General features: G+C 47.4%; 1 long non-coding RNA gene across 1 annotated transcript in view; it reads left to right on the top strand.

Annotated features, from left to right (window-relative positions):
- LOC132403163 (uncharacterized) overlaps positions 1-16729 on the top strand; it is a 41716-nt gene that overhangs the window by 7690 nt on the left and 17297 nt on the right. The gene's annotated exons all lie outside the window — the stretch shown is intronic.

Here is a 16729-nt window from a genome sequence, read left to right on the forward strand (position 1 = left end):
TGCTTTAAGCAGAGTTTCACCACATGGAGCAAGAGAGAGGGAGGAAAAGATCTCAAAATACATATTTCGGCTGGAGAGAATGCTTACGGGATTGCGGTGCCGGGGGGTAGTGAAGGCACACAACGTGGCTAGACTGAGGATGAGTCAGATATTCAGTGGTTCCCTGAAGGAGGACAAGGTGGAGTGGAGTCTCCAGCAGTCTTATAAAAAGGGCCCCCCTCCATCATTCAGGCAGCTGATTAGAAAGATGCAGGAGGAAGAGAGAGTGTTGGGCTGGAAAAGAGGCTCGGGAGCAATCCTCAGCAGTACAGGAAGTGGTGGTTGGGTGGAGGACCAAGAAACCCAAGGGGTCCCAGGGGAGTAGGGACCCCCCGCTTGAGGGGAAGGACAGGGAGAGTACCCCCTCCGGGGGGCGGCCTGCGCAATGGGCTGGGAGTGGCGGGCATCCTGGGAGAGGAGGGGCAGCGGATAGCGTGTGCTTTAACTGTGGGAAGGAGGGGCATTTCCGGCGGGAATGTGAGCAGCCAGGGGTGTGCTACAGCTGTGGGGAAGAGGGACACTTTCGGAGGGATTGTGAGAGACAAGGTGTCCCGTGGAGGGCAAGCCCCTGGGTGACTAAGAAGGGAGAGGTGTCGGGAAACTTAGGAGAGACTCAGTGAGGGAACGGACTAGAGTCTCTGGAAGAACACGTTCCCAGAAATCAGCCAGGGGACCACCGGGAGCCCAAGCCTTTATTCCGGCTGGGCTGGTGGGACCCCGTTCCAGCGTGTACCTACGAATAGAGGGAGTTTACGCAAAAGCCATCCTCAACACAGGATCTCAGGTTACCTTATTGTACTGGTCGTTCTGCAACAAATATCTAAAGCACTTGCCAGTAACCCCACTCGATGCACTGGAGATTTGGGGTGTGAGCGAGGGGGATTATCCGTATGATGGGTACCTGTCAGTGAGATTGGAATTCTTGGAGGGTGATGTGGGAGTGACTGAAGTTGTTGAGACGTTGGTGTTGGTGTGTCTGGACCCGGTGGAAACCGGTGGCACTGCCCTTCTGGTGGAGACTAACTCCCCCCTTGTGGGACGGCTTCTGGGAGCCTGTAAGGAGAAGGCGGGGGAGAACTTTCTGGAGACCCTCTTGGTACACCCAGTGTTTTGGGTGGTGTTCGAAGAAGTGGTGACCGCCAAGGGCTGAATCTGGAGTGCAAATGATGGACTGTGTGGTGTACGCAGGTGAGGCCGAAGGTGATACGACCAGGGGAGATGGCACTCGTGATAGGGACCCCCAGATTCCCCGGAGTGCCGGCAGGCGAAGCCCTGTTAGTAGATGCCCCGGACGATCTCGAGGGGGAGACACGTTTTCCAGCCAGGGTGCTGGTGAGGCCCGAAGTGCAGAGGCCAGCGGTGGTACATGTGAGGCTGATAGCCGTGAGTGTCAGGAACACTATGGAGAGAGAAATCACCTTTAAGAGTGAGATGCTGCTGGCACATTTGTTCCCGGTGATGGTACTGTCTCGTGCACCGGTGAGGGCCACTAAAGGGGAAGGACTGGAAAACCAAGGAAAGCTGACCACTGAGGCTTTTAATTTTGGGGATTCTCCTGTGTTGCCGGAGTGGAAACGCAGGCTGGTGGAGAAGATGTTGAAGTTGGAAGCTGTCTTTTCTCTTGGGGAGTTTGATGTGGGTTGCTCCAAGAACACTCGCCACACCATCTGAGTGACGGGGGACACCCTGTTCAGAGAGAGGTCGTGGCGACTGGCCCCTGCAGAAGTGGAAGATGTGCGGCAGCACTTGTGCAAGCTGAAGGAGGCTGGAATCATCGCTGATTCGCGAAGCCCCTGTGTGTCCCCAATAGTAGTGGCCTGGAAGAAGAACAGAAGAATACGCATGTGTGTGGACTATCGGATTTTGAACCGACGAACTGTCCCTGACCAGTATACCGTCCCCAGGGTTGAGGACGCACTGGCCTGCCTGAGTGGAGCGAAGTGGTTTAGTGTGTTGGACTTGAGGAGTGGATATTACCAGATCCTGATGAGTGAGGGCGATAAAGAGAAGACAGCCTTTATCTGCCCCAAGGCATATCAGGAGCCCCTGCCACCTTCCAGAGGTTCATGGAGAGAACTGTGGGGGATATGAACCTGCTGGAGGTGTTGGTGTATCCAGACAGTTTGATAGTGTTTGGATCTACTTTGGAGAAACATGAGGAGAGGCTGCTGAAGGTGTTAAGCCGGCTTAAGGAGGAAGGGTTGAAACTTTCCCCAGACAAATGCCAGTTGTGCAAGTTGTCGGTTAGCTATGTTGACCACATAATTTCGTGAGAGGGAGTGGCGATTGATCCAACTACGATAGACACCATGACCACCTGGCCGAGACCCCAGAAGGTGAGCGCTCTACGCTCGGTTTTGGGGTTCTGTGGTGTTACGTACTCGTGACACATGACAGTGGAGCCCTTGTCATGTGACTGGGGTTGAAGCTGTACTGGACTTGAGGTGATGGTCTTGTGATGGTGGAATGACGTCATTTTCCCGCCAGTAGAGATCATGTGACGGGTTTTTTTTTCAGGTTATAAAAGGTAGACCCCACCCTGTGAGGAGGGGCAGTTCGTGGCTGGATTTGCCAAGTTGACTTCATGCCACTGCGTGTTTGAAGTGATGACGCAGTTTAGTTGAAGGATGAAGTTTTTATTTAATGCCTAAAGTTTAAAAGGTTAATGCCAACAGGTTCTTTATGATTCTGTTAGTTCGAGGGAATTAGAGGAGAGTGAAGATTCAAGGTTGGAAGTTAAAGATCGAGGAGAATCGCTTTCTACGGTGAAACGGGGGCGACCTTTGTTTGATCCTTATTTGGAAGGATTTCGTTGACTATCTTCGTGTTAATCCCTGGGTTTACCAGAAAGGATTGAGGATAGTGAGGAAGGAAAGGTCAGTGCCTTTAAGCCGTTCTGTTTCGTAAATTCTTCGTGGGAATTTCGACGTCGGGGATCGAAGCAAGCGACGTGAAAGAGAACCTAAATCGTCCTGTAAAGTCTCTCCTTTTAAATGGACTGTGAGCATATCGAACTTTTGGCAATATCACTTTAAGAACTGTTTTGGAATACCACTTTAAAGAACTGTTTTGGAATATCACTTTACGAACTGTTTGAACAGCCGTTCAGCAGCTGTTTCCGGTTACGGTAGTGTTTGTTTACTTTTGGGGGGTTTGTTTTCTGTGTTTAATAAACGTGTTGTTTGTTATAAGAAACCCTTGCCGAACTCATATTTATTGTTGCCTGAATACGTAACAGTGGGTATTACCAGCGATTCATGAAAGGATACGCTAAAATGTGTCACCCGTTGACTCAGCTATTGTGTGGCTATTCATCGGTGGGGAAGACAAGGAAGAGGGACCGGGGGATACTGGAACCCAGTGGAGCCTCTTGGATTGAGATGAGATGATAAATGTAAAGAGGCGTTCCAATCCCTAAACTGAGCACTGACCCAGGCCCCAGTGTTGGCTTTTGCCGATCCCCAGAAGCCATATGTGCTGCACACTGATGCCAGCCGAGAGGGTCTAGGGACTGTTCTGTACCAGGAACAGGACAGTGCATTGAGACCGGTGGCATTTGTCAGCCGAAGCTTGTCGCAAGTTAGAGTTCCTGGTGCTGAAATGGGCGGTGGTGGACAAGTTGAGCGATTATCTATACGGAGCCAAGTTTGAGGTGAGAACGGATAATAATCCTCTGACTTATATCCTGACTTCAGTGAAACTGGACGCCACAGGACATTGGTGGTTGGCTGCTTTGTCGGTATATGATTTCAGCCTGGCCGGGAAGCAAGAATGTTGATGCGGATGTTTGCTATCACTGTGAAGGCCAAGGGAAGGGGAAGGCCGGAGCGAGCAGTGGACCCCCTGGGGTCTTTTGATGACGTGCTGCCCCAAAGTTTACTGTGACCTGACTGCACTGAAGACTAAACTGTTGCCGTAACTACGTCCAGGGGAAGTGACAGCTGCTCAGCAAAATGACCCGGGCCTTGACACTGTACGGAGGGCGGTAGAGAAGGGGGATACGGTGTGGGCAGAGAAGGCGAAACACGTTTCTGTGCCTCTGTTATTGAAGGAATGGCCTCAGTTAAAGTTGAAAAACCAAGTCTTGTACCAGGTCACAGCATCTCCAGATTAGCCCTGGTGTTGGTAACTGGTCCTGCCGGAGAAGTACTGGCAGACTGTACTCCAGGCCTTGCATGATGATTCCGGGCACCTATGGATTACTCAAAGACCTGTTCTACTGGCCCCGGATGAGGGAGAGGTCGAAGAATACTGTAAGAAGTGCAGTTGTTGCATCAGGAGGAAGACCCTGCCAGCGTCGGTGGCTCCTCTGTTGCACTTGCAGAGTGCAGGACCCCTGGACCTGGTGTGTATGGATTTCCTGTCGATTGAACCAGACACCAGCAACATCGCGAATGTCTTAGTCATCACCGATCGTTACACTCGATATGCTCAAGCATTTCCCATAAAGGATCAGAAAGTGACTACAGTGGTGAAGGTGTTATGGGAGAAATACTTTGTTCATTATGGCCTTCCCAGGTGGATCCATAGTGATCAGGGACGGGACCTTGAGAGCCGGCTTATCCATGAATTACTGACTATGCTTGGGGTTGAGAAATCCAGGACCACCCTCTATCACCTGCAGGGTGATCTTCAGCCCGAGAGATTTAACTAGACACGGTTGGATATGCTCGGTACACTGGAGATTGGCCAGAAAAGTAAGTGGAGTCGACACATTGGTTCACTGTTACAATTGTATTCGCAATGACGCTACAGAGTACTCGCCTTATTATCTGATGTTCGGGTGGGAAACGAGGTTGCCCATTGACTTGTGTTTTGGGACTGAGACGGGTGAATTACCTGCGAAGCACTATCTGAAGTATGTGTCTGGTATGAGGAGAGAGTTGAAAATGGCGTACGAGTTGGCCGAGGCGGCGGCTACCAAGCAGAATCAGAGGAATAAGAGGAGATATGATCAGAAAGTGAAGTTCACTCAATTACTGCCAGGCGACTGGGTCCTTTTACGGAATTTAGGACTACCCGGTAAGCACAAATTGGCAGATCGATGGGCAGCCACCCCCTATGTGGTAGAGAGCCAGATGCTGAATCTATCTGTTTACTGGGTGAGACCAGAGGATGGGAAGGTACTCCATCGGAATCACCTGCTGTCCCTGAGTCAAGCAGTGCAGGTGGATAAAGAGCCCGAGGGGGAGGTTACGCCTAGTACGAGGACTCTGCGAGGGCGCAGGGTGGGGGAAGAGCCTGCTGCGGAAGAGACTGAACCGGTCCTCACCCCGGAAAGGGATACTGCTTCGGAAGACGACGATTCAGATGTGTGGCCCCTGTTTCTGTTCGCTCATACCCCAGAACCAGAAGAAGAGGCTCCTGGCCCTTCCACTACTGAGTTTGGTGAGAGGAGAGAGGGTGTTGAGGGACAGACTGAGGTGCATCCAGCATTGGGGGGAAAGAGGGTGGAACCCGAACACGAGACAGAGGGCTCTCAGGTGAGCAGGGATCCCAGTGAGGGAGAGGGTGAGGGTCCGACAGGTACATCTGGGGTGTCCACCGTGGTATCTGAGCCGGAGGGGTCAGCAGAGGAAGTACAGAGGTCTCAGAGAAGTAGGTAGCCCCTTGAGTGGTTCACATATGTTGCGCCGGGAGAACCTAGTGTGATCTCTACCTCCCTGGGCAGTTATGTCACTGCTTTCTACACCTGGGTTGGGTTTTGTGTCTTTCAAGAACCATTGGGGACCTCTGTTAATGTCATGAGGGCATGACTTTTGTTGGTGGGGGGTTGAGTGTAGTGCATATGTTAATCAAAATGGTTTCTTTGTTTGTTAAAAGTAAAACTGCTGCTTTGTTATGCTAACTGGGGAGAGAGTGCTTTTTCTTGCAGAGCATTCTCGAATCTTGTTTGGGTTATAGTTACTGATAATGAGAATTGTATTCATTTGTTAACCATTTGGGATAGATGTCATTCTTTCTTGTGGGTCTGTGAGCTGTTATTTGGGGAGTCAGGAAGGAGACCACGAGGAAGGTGGACGGTGCTGGAGGCGCTGCTGGTCGATCACCGAGGGTGGTCCTAGGTGCGCGGGTCATGGAGGTCAGAGAAGATCGAAGAATGGACGGAAGACTCGATGGTTGAGCTCCAATGATGTGCACTAATTGAACCCTGATAAGTTCTGGCATCTTTTCTTTACTTTCTTTTCTTTCATATATATTGTATCGTTATTACTCACTTAGTTCTAGTAAGATTTATAAAGTGTACTCTGTAAACGTACATGGTGTGCCCTTGATATTGTGTGTGCGAGTTTGTATTTGTGTGCATTTCACAACATCGCGCGGTTTGGCGGGTGGATGAATCTTCCCCTAGACATACATCAGCCGATCGCGTAAGCATTACAGAAGTATACAAAATTATGGTGGGTATAGATAGAGTGAATGCAAGCAGGCTTTTTCCACTGAGGCTAGGGGAGAAAAAAACCAGAGGTCATGGGTTAAGGATGAAGGGGAAAATGTTGAAAGGGAATGTTAGGGGAGCTCCTTCACACGGAGAGTGGTGGGAGTGTGGAATGAGCTGCCAGATGAAGTGGTAAATGCGGGCTCACTTTTAACATTTAAGAAAAACTTGGACAGGTACATGGATGAGAGGTGAATGGAGGGATATGGTCCAGGTGCAGATCAGTGGCACTAGACAGAAAAATGGTTTGGCACAGCCAAGAAGGGCCAAAAGGCCTGTTTCCGTGCTGTAATGTTCTATGGTTCTATGGACCTAAACCCAAAAATCATTCTAACAGTCCCTCTTCTTGGCCCTCCTGGACAAAAATAAATTTGTACCAGGGAAGGCCAACCTAGGTGATCTACTCAAATAGGGCAGCAAAAATGCCCTGCCTCGAAATTCCCCCCAATTTGTGTGCTTCAATATATACCCTAGCATTCCCTAATCACTACCTACCAAACGTTAAGCAGTGAGGCTGTTCCAGAAATTTGAACAGGTCTTTAGAAATTCAGCTTCTTTCGTGTGCCTGTTGGCTCTTTCCCTGCAGGCTGATTGCAGCTTAATCACATTCCTTGTCTTAACCCCTTCATTCTCTGGTCGCTGAAACTCTTTCTTTACAGGAACACCCAAGGCTCTCTCACTGATGTACAGGAAGGGGCTGGGGTGGTCTCTATGTAAACGTCTGCAAGGACCTCTCCCTGGTGGCACCCCCTTCCGATCTGTCCGGTCGGTCACTGGCCCAGCTCCTCATTCAGACTGAGGGTGACTGCTTCCAGATGCCATGTGCAGTCTGAAATGCCATCGAAGTTGTGGAACTTGCTGTCTCTGCTTTAACTTAAGAATCCCTCCCCACCTATCTTCCACTATCTTTTCCTATTCTCTGCTATTAAAAACTAATCATCTACCTTCAGCAACCAGCCTTCATTCCAGAGTCCCATCATCATCACACTTCAGCATGATATTCATGGTTTTCTGCCACACTCTCAGCGTTTTCTGCCTTAGCGTTTCCTCCGGGTATGTTTTCATCAGCTGTGGTCAGGTCTGGCATGGCCGACTGGTGTTCCTCTCTTAGGTTCTCTGTAATTACATGGTTACTGGGTTCACTTGATCTGTCTGTGGGAGCAACAAGAGGGTGAGTCGTATGCTTTAACCTGATTCCAGTGTTTCCACTGGCTGCCTTGCTGAGTCTGCACATAGACACAAGTATCATTGGTTAAGAGTACCATTTGTGGTCCTATCCAGCTGGGGGCAAACCCTCACCGTGACTTGGTTGCCGGGCTCCGGAAGGACTATCTCCTTTCCCTCTGGCTCTCTCTGATCAGTGATTTGCTGCTGTTGTTTCGCTTGGTCCTTCAACACTTTAAGTTGGTTACAAGGGTCTTTCACATATTGTGTCATTCTATCCCTGTCAGCCCCAGGCTCCCTGCAACCCATAATTACCCCATAAGGGAGTATAATTGCTCACCTCATCAATAATTCGTAGGGGCTAAGACCCAATGTGCGGTTCAGGGTTGAGCACAATCTCATCAGGATTCCTGGTAGTACAGGTGTTTCCCCCCCCCCCCCCACTTTACGAAGGTAGAGCTTTCCTGTGAAACCTTTCTTAAGCCAAAAAGGCATAACTCGAAGAACCATTAATTTATATGGGAAAATTTTCCGTAAAAGCAAAAATCCTCTTTGTAATGCAAAAACAGGTTACTAATATAGGTCTTTTATAAAAGCAAAGTGGCATAAAGCAAAATGCTGGTGGAACGCAGCAGGCCAGGCAACATCTATAGGAAGAAGCACTGTCGACGTTTCGGGCCGAGACCCTTCGTCAGGACTAACTGAAAGAAAAGATAGTAAGAAATTTGAAAGTAGGAGGGTGAATTCGAAAATGATAGAAGACAGGAGCTGGAAAGGTGATTGGCAAAAGGGATACAGAACTGGAGAAGGGAAAGGATCATGGGACAGGAGGCCTAGCAAGGAAGAAAGGGGGAGGGGAGCACCAGAGGGAGATGGAGAGCAGGCAAGAAGTGATTGTGAGAGGGGCAGAGAGAGAGAGAGAAAAGGGGGAGGGATCATAAATAAACAAACAAACAAACAAACAAATAAATAAATAAATAGATAGATAGATAGATAGATAAATAAATAAATAGATGGATAAATAAATAGACAAATAAACAAATAAATAAATAAGGGATGGGGGTACGAAGGGGAGGAGGGGCATTAACCGAAGTTAGAGAAGTCAATGTTCATGCCATCAGGTTGGAGGCTACCCAGCCGGTATATAAGGTGTTGTTCCTCCAACCTGAGTGTGGCTTCATCTTCACAGTAGAGGAGGCCATGGATAGACATATCAGAATGGGAATGGGACGTGGAATTAGAATGTGTGGCCACTGGGAGATCCTGCTTTCTCTGGCGGACCGAGCGTAGGTGTTCAGCGAAACGGTCTCCCAGTCTGCGTCGGGTCTCACCAATATATAAAAGGCCACACCGGGAGCACCAGACGCAGTATACCACACCAGCCGACTCACAGGTGAAGTGTCGCCTCACCTGGAAGGACTGTCTGGAGCCCTGAATGGTGGTGAGGGAGGAAGTGTAAGGGCAGATATAGCACTTTTTCACCTTACAAGGGTAAGTACCAGGAGGGAGATCGGGAGATTCATTTTGGATTTCCCCATCCCCCTTTCAAATCTTTTACTATCCCTTCTTTCAGTTAGTCCTGACGAAGGGTCTCGGCCGAAACGGTGACAGTGCTTCTCCCTATAGATGCTGCCTGGCCTGCTGCGTACCACCAGCATTTTGTGTGTGTGGCTCCAGTCTCTGGGGATCGGGGCAGCTGTGACTATGCTAGCCAGGTTGTGTATTCTGTTGGTTGTATCTGTTCGCTGCCCCTGACTTGTCCATATGATTTCTCCCTTTCCCGAATTTATAACAGCTCCTGCTTCCCTTAGGATGTTTATTCCAAGGATAGTGCTCTCGATATTTGGACATACCCAGAAATACACTGGGAGCTGCGCTCCCCAATTTCTAGTATTTGTGACTCGCTTCTTTCTACTTTCACTGTTTTCCCTCCTACACCCCTGATATAAATGGCCTGTCTGATTGTTAGCAAGAGTAAGTCTGTTATCTATACTGATGCCCCTGTGTCCACTAACGTATTGCATTGCATTGCCATCCCCATAACATTGCCGTTGTGTACATCCATGTGTCACCAGCACTGGCAGTGGGGCCCACTGCCACATCTTTTTCTGACCTAGCGGCCATCTTTACTCGCTCTATGATCTGATCGACAGTCAGATTGGTCAGACTGGACACCGATGGGGTGAGAGATTGCGTGTCTGCTGTGACGTTCACCTGTTTTTATTTCCTCTGTTTTGGACACTGCCTCCAACCATATCCGAATAGGCCGCACCTGTAGCATATCAACTCCTTTACCCTCTCACTTCTATTCCAGCAGTTCCTTGCTTCATGCCCTGGCTGCCAGCAAGCAAAACAAACTATCTGGAACATCACAGCAGCTGCATCCACTATTGCCACTTTACGAGATCGGCCCTGTGGTTTGTTCATCCTGCAGCATGTGGGAAATCAGGGATACTTCCAGTGTCCCTGACAACTATGCGTACAGGAAGTGTGTCCAACTGCAGCTTCTGGCAGACCGCATTGAGCGTCTGGAGCTGCGATTGGATTCATACTGGAGCATCCGCGATGCTGAGAAAATCGTGAATAGCACGTTCAGTGAGTTGGCCACCCTGCAGGTAAAGGCTACACAGGCAGAAAGGGAATGGGTGGCCACTAGACAGTGTAGCAGTAGGCAGGTAGTGCAGGAGTTCCCTGGGGTCATCTCCCTCCTAAACAGATATACTGTTTTGGATACTGTTGGGGGAGATGTCTCATCAGGGGAAGGCAGCAGCAGCCAAGTTCATGGCACCATGGGTGGCTCTGCAGCACAGGAGGGAAGGAAAAGGAGTGGGAAAGCTGTAGTGATAGGGGATTCGATTGTAAGGGGAATAGATAGGTGTTTCTGCGGCCGCAAACGAGACTCCAGGATGGTATGTTGTCTCCCTGGTGCAAGGGTCAAGGATGTCTCTGAGCAGCTGCAGGACATTCTGGAGTGGGAGGGTGAACAGCCAGTGGTCGTGGTGCACATAGGTACCAACGATATAGGTAAAAAACGGGATGAGGTCCTACAAGGTGAATTTAGGGAGTTAGGAGATAAACTAAAAAGTAGGACCACAAAGATAATAATCTTTGGATTACTACCAGTACCATGTGCTAGTCAGAGTAGAAATAGGAGAATATTTCAGATGAATATGTGGCTTGAAAAATGGTGTAAGGGGGAGGGATTCAGATTTCTGGGGCATTGGAACAAGTTCTGGGGGAGGTGGGACCAGTGTAAACAGGATGGTCTGCACCTGGGCTGGACTAGAACCAATGTCCTAAGGGGAGCGTTTGCTACTGCTGTCCAGGAGGCTTTAAACTAATGTGGCAGGGGGATGGGAACAAGTACAGAGAGACAGAGGGGTGTAAAATGAGGGTAGAAGCAAAAAGTACTAAGGTGAAAAGTAAAAGTGGCACGCAGGCAAATCCAGGGCAAAAAGCAAAAAGAGCCACTTTTCAAAATAATTGTATAAGGGCTAAGAGTGTTGTAAAAACAAGCCTGAAGGCTTTGTGTGTCAATGCGAGGAGCATTCGTAACAAGGTGGATGAATTGAATATGCAGATAGTAATTAATGAATATGATATAGTTGGGATCACAGATACATGGCTCCAGGGTGACCAAGGATGGGAGCTCAACATCCAGGGATATTCAATATTCAGGAGGGATAGACAGGAAAGAAAAGGAGGTGGGGTAGCATTGCTGGTTAGAGAGGAGATTAATGCAATAGGAAGGAAGGACACTAGCCTGGAGGATGTGGAATCGATATGGGTAGAGCTGCATAACACTAAGGGGCAGAAAACGCTGGTGGGAGTTGTGTACAGGCCACCTAACAGTAGTAGTGAGGTTGGGTATGGCATTAAACAGGAAATTAGAAATGTGTGCAATAAAGGAACAGTAGTTATAATGGGTGACTTCAATCTACATATAGATTCAGTGAACCAAATTGGTAAGGGTGCTGAGGAAGAGGATTTCTTGGAATGTATGCGGGATGGTTTTCTGAACCAACATGTCAAGGAACCAACTAGAGAGCAGGCCATTCTAGACTGGGTATTGAGCAATGAGGAAGGGTTAGTTAGCAATCTTGTCGTGTGAGGCCCCTTGGGTAAGAGTGACCATAATATGGTGGAATTCTTCATTAAGATGGAGAGTGACATAGTTAATTCAGAAACAAAGGTTTTGAACTTAAAGAAGGATAACTTTGAAGGTATGAGGCGTGAATTAGCTAAGATAGACTGGCAAATGATACTTAAAGGGTTGATGGTGAATATGCAATGGCAAGCATTTAAAGATCGCATGGATGAACTGCAACAATTGTTCATCCCAGTTTGGCAAAAGAATAAACTGGGGAAGGTAGTGCACCCGTGGCTGACAAGGGAAATTAGGGATAGTATCAAGTCCAAAGAAGAAACATATAAATTAGCAAAAAAAAAACGACACACCTGAGGACTGGGAGAAATTCAGAGACCGGCAGAGGAGGACAAAGGGCTTAATTAGGAAAGGGAAAAATTATTATGAGAGAAAGTTGGCAGGGAACATAAAAACTGACTGTTAAAGCTTTTATAGATACGTGAAAAGAAAAAGATTTGTCAAGACAAATGTAGGTCCTTTACAGTCAGAAACAGGTGAATTGATCATAGGGAACAAAAATATGGCTGACCAATTGAATAACTACTTTGGTTCTGTCTTCACTAAGGAGGACATAAATAATCTTCTGGAAATAGTAAGGGACCAAGGGTTTAGTGAGATGGAGGAACTGAGGGAAATACATGTTAGTAAGGAAGTGGTGTTAGGTAAATTGAAGGGATTAAAAGCAGATAAATCCCCAGGGCCAGATGGTCTGCATCCCAGAGTGCTTAAGGAAGTAGCCCAAGAAATATTGGATGCATTAGTGATAATTTTTCAAAACTCCTTAGATTCTGGATTAGTTCCTGAGGATTGGAGAGTGGCTAATGTAACCCCACTTTTTAAAAAAGGAGGGAGAGAGAAACCGGGGAATTATAGACCAGTTAGTCTGACATCGGTGGTGGGGAAAATGCTAGAGTCGGTTATCAAAGATGTGATAACAGCACATTTGGAAAGAGGTGAAATCATCGGACAAAGTCAGCATGGATTTGTGAAAGGAAAATCATGTCTGACGAGTCATAGAATTTTTTGAAGATGTAACTAGTAGAGTGGATAGGGGACAGCCAGTGGATGTGGTATACTTAGATTTTCAAAAGGTTTTTGACAAAGTCCCACACAGGAGATTAGTGTGCAAACTTAAAGCACATGGTATTGGGGGTATGGTATTGATGTGGATAGAGAATTGGTTGGCAGACAGGAAGCAAAGAGTGGGAGTAAATGGGACCTTTTCAGAATGGCAGGTAGTGACTAGTGGGGTACCGCAAGGCTCAGTGCTGGGACCCCAGTTGTTTACAATATATATTAATAATTTAGATGAGGGAATTAAATGCAGCATCTCCAAGTTTGCGGATGACACGAAGCTGGGCGGCGGTGTTAGCTGTGAGGAGGATGCTAAGAGGATGCAGGGTGACTTGGATAGGTTAGGTGAGTGGGCAAATTCGTGGCAGATGCAATTTAATGTGGATAAATGTGAGGTTATCCACTTTGGTTGCAAGAACAGGAAAACAGATTATTATCTGAATGGTGGCTGATTAGGAAAACGGGAGATACAACAAGACCTGGGTGTCATTGTACACCAGTCATTGAAGGTGGGCATGCAGGTACAGCAGGTGGTGAAAAAGGCAAATGGTATGTTGGCATTCATAGCAAAAGGATTTGAGTACAGGAGCAGGGAGGTTCTACCGCAGTTGTACAAGGCCTTGGTGAGACCACACCTAGAATATTGTGTGCAGTTTTGGTCCCCTAATCTGAGGAAAGACATTCTTGCCATAGAGGGAGTACAGAGAAGGTTCACCAGATTGATTCCTGGGATGGCAGGACTTTCATATGAAGAAAGACTGGATCGACTAGGCCGGGGGTCGGCAACCCGCGGCTCCGGAGCCACATGTGGCTCTTTTACGTCTGTGCTGCGGCTCCCTGTTGCTTTGGGAAATAATTGGTTGTGGCGACCCTTTTCCTGGCACATCCGAACCGACTCACAATTAGATAGCCTACGGGGGGTTGCGAGCACAGAGCTTTGGAGCCTCTGCGCCATGGGGGGCAGGTTGAGGGAGGCTTAAAAGTGAGGCTGAAGATTTCGAATAAAGTTTTTTCCTTCGACTGCAGTTACCGACTCCGTGTCGTAATTTTAGCGCTGCGTGTAGCACACCACTACATGGTCAGTATTTAATTAAAATGTATTTTATGTTAGTTTGTTAGTTTTTGAAATGTAAATCTAAATTTGAAGATTATGGTGATCTTGTACAATCTAAATAAGACGTTGTGGCGACCCATTTCCTGACACATCCGAACTGGCTCACAATTAGCCAGCGTTCAGGCTAAGGGAGATAGCCTACGGGGGTTTGTGAGTACGTGTCTTTTGCAGCATCCGCGCCCATGGGGGGCGGGTTGAGGGAGGCTTAAAAGCAAGGCTGTTTAGTTCGAATAAAGCTATCTTTGACTGCAGTTTACTGACTGCATGTAGCACACCGCTACAACGTGTTTTTATCGCTGGCTGGCCAGAGGGGAGGTGCTGAAACGCTTTGTCGCGTGTTTGGAAGAAGTGAAAACTTTCCTGGGCAGCAAAGGGCTCAACTTTCCTGAGCTGGAACAGCCAGAGTGGCTGGAAAAGCTACACTTCATGGTAGACATGACAGCGCACCTGAACACGCTGAACACAGCTCTTCGACGGGGTAAGGACGTACAGCCCTGCACATGTTGGAGGATGTTTTGGCATTCGAGCGCAAGTTGACGTTGCTTGCCAGAGATTTACAGAAAGGCACATTGTCTCACTTCCCCAATTTGAGAGAGTTCAAACAAGGTCACGACATGATAAATTCGGAGTATTTACATTCTGCAATCATCGCAATGCAAACATCGTTTGGGAAACGCTTCAGTGAGTTCAGAGAGGAAAAAAACACATTATCCTTCCCGGTCACTCCCCTAAGCATCGATCCATCCCTACTGAATACGACTGTATTGTCAGGTGTGAGTCAACCTGAACAAGTATGATAAATATTTTAATTGCCTATTATTTTACTTATATTCATATGTTTTCATTGTTCAGTGAAATAGTCCTTTTTTTTCAGGTTGACAGCTGGCTGACGTTAGTTTTGGTTTGCTGCTGGCAGCAAATTTAAGTTTGGCGTTTTTCATAAATACAAGAAGGACTCAAATAGACGTTGAGTATTTTACTTAAAAGTAACCTTCAACCCGACGTCTTTTTTTCGGAGTTCAAAATGTTTTTGTTGCATGCAGAAATGTAATTTCGTTTCTCTGCAGGAGTTCATCAATTTCATAAATGCAACACATTATAGTTTGTTTATACATAGCATAAAGGCAAAACAAAACGTTGTATGCAGTGTTATTTCATTTTAAATGTCAAACGGGTTTTGCGGCTCCCAGTGTTTTCTTTTCTGTGGGAAACTGGTCCAAGTGGCTCTTTCAGTGGTAAAGGTTGCTGACCCCTGGACTAGGCTTATACTCACTGGAATTTAGAAGATTGAGGGGGGGATCTTATTGAAATGTATAAAATTCTAAAGGGATTGGACAGGCTAGATGCAGGAAGACTGTTCCCGATGTTGGGGAAGTCCAGAATGAGGGGTCACAGTTTAAGGATAAAAAGGGAAGCCTTTTAGGACTGAGATGAGGAAAAATTTCTTCACACAGAGAGTGGTGAATCTGTGGAATTCTCTGCCACAGGAAACAGTTGAGGCTGGTTCATTGGCTATATTTAAGAGGAAGTTAGATATGGCCCTTGTGGCTAAAGGGATCAGGGGGTATGGAGAGAAAGCAGGTACAGGGTTCTGAGTTGGATGATCAGCCATGATCATACTGAATGGCAGTGCAGGCTCAAAGGGCCGAATGGCCTACTCCTGCACCTATTTTCTATGTTTTCTATATTTACAATCTCTCTTTCACTTTCTTTGGTCTATCTCACTGGCCCACAAAACTATTGCAAAGTAGGTTGACCCCACTGTTATCCCTAGATCTAAAACTTCCTGGTGGGCTGAGCTCAGGCATTCCTTCATAATTTTGAGGACGTCTTGGTCGTCCCTCCATGGATTATCAAAACCGAAATACTCCTCATACGCTCGATATTTACGTTCTGCATAATCCATGGCTGTCTCATTAGCGTTTTGAATCACTGCCATTATCGTTCCCCAGTTACTCTCACCTCCCCCCAGTCGCTGTCTCACTTTCTGTTTAAAAAAACAATATCTTTCTTCATCACTGACAGTTGCCCAGGTACCATCCGGCACCCCGGGCCATCCTGTCCCAAATATTCCTCGGGCACTTCGCTTTCACCAACACGTGTATATCTTTAGGGTGCATCTGGTGAATTTCAACCATTTCCTCGAGCTTGAGCCAGAATTCCGAATGCCCACATGCGACTTTAAGTGAGGGCAACTCTGACAAAATGCTCTGTTTCTCCCCAGGGGTGAAGGGCATATGAATGGTCGTGATCAAGGTCAATGGCTGGCTCGGATCATCAGGATTCTCAACCTGATGTTGCCTGACCTCAATAAGTACCATTTTGGTAGATCTATCTGAGTAAAACATCTCCCTGAAATTCCTCCACACTAATTCCCACACTACACAAAATATAAAAGACTGGTACCAGTTAAACAGCACATAGTTAAAACTGCAAAGTAGATACTCCACAATCTGCCACTTTTGAGCACCTGAACTGCTGTATTCCTTTGCGTCACACTTGCAAACATATACACTAAAATGCAGCTCCCCGAACGAGTATACAAGCCCCTACTCTGGCGTCCCGAACCGTCGGTAACCACCTTTCACAAAGTCCCAGCAAATTAACACACAAAGTTCTCACTCATACATAAACACACATGCATGAGCACACACTTTTATACCTACATGTTAGGCTCTCTGTGTTCGTTATATCTCGTGTTCCTGTGTACCACCGACCTGAACAGATCCAAATGTGAGTGCTATTTTAGAAA

The sequence above is a fragment of the Hypanus sabinus genome, chromosome 12 (assembly GCF_030144855.1).
Source record: "Hypanus sabinus isolate sHypSab1 chromosome 12, sHypSab1.hap1, whole genome shotgun sequence".
Classification (NCBI taxonomy): Eukaryota; Metazoa; Chordata; class Chondrichthyes; order Myliobatiformes; family Dasyatidae; genus Hypanus; species Hypanus sabinus.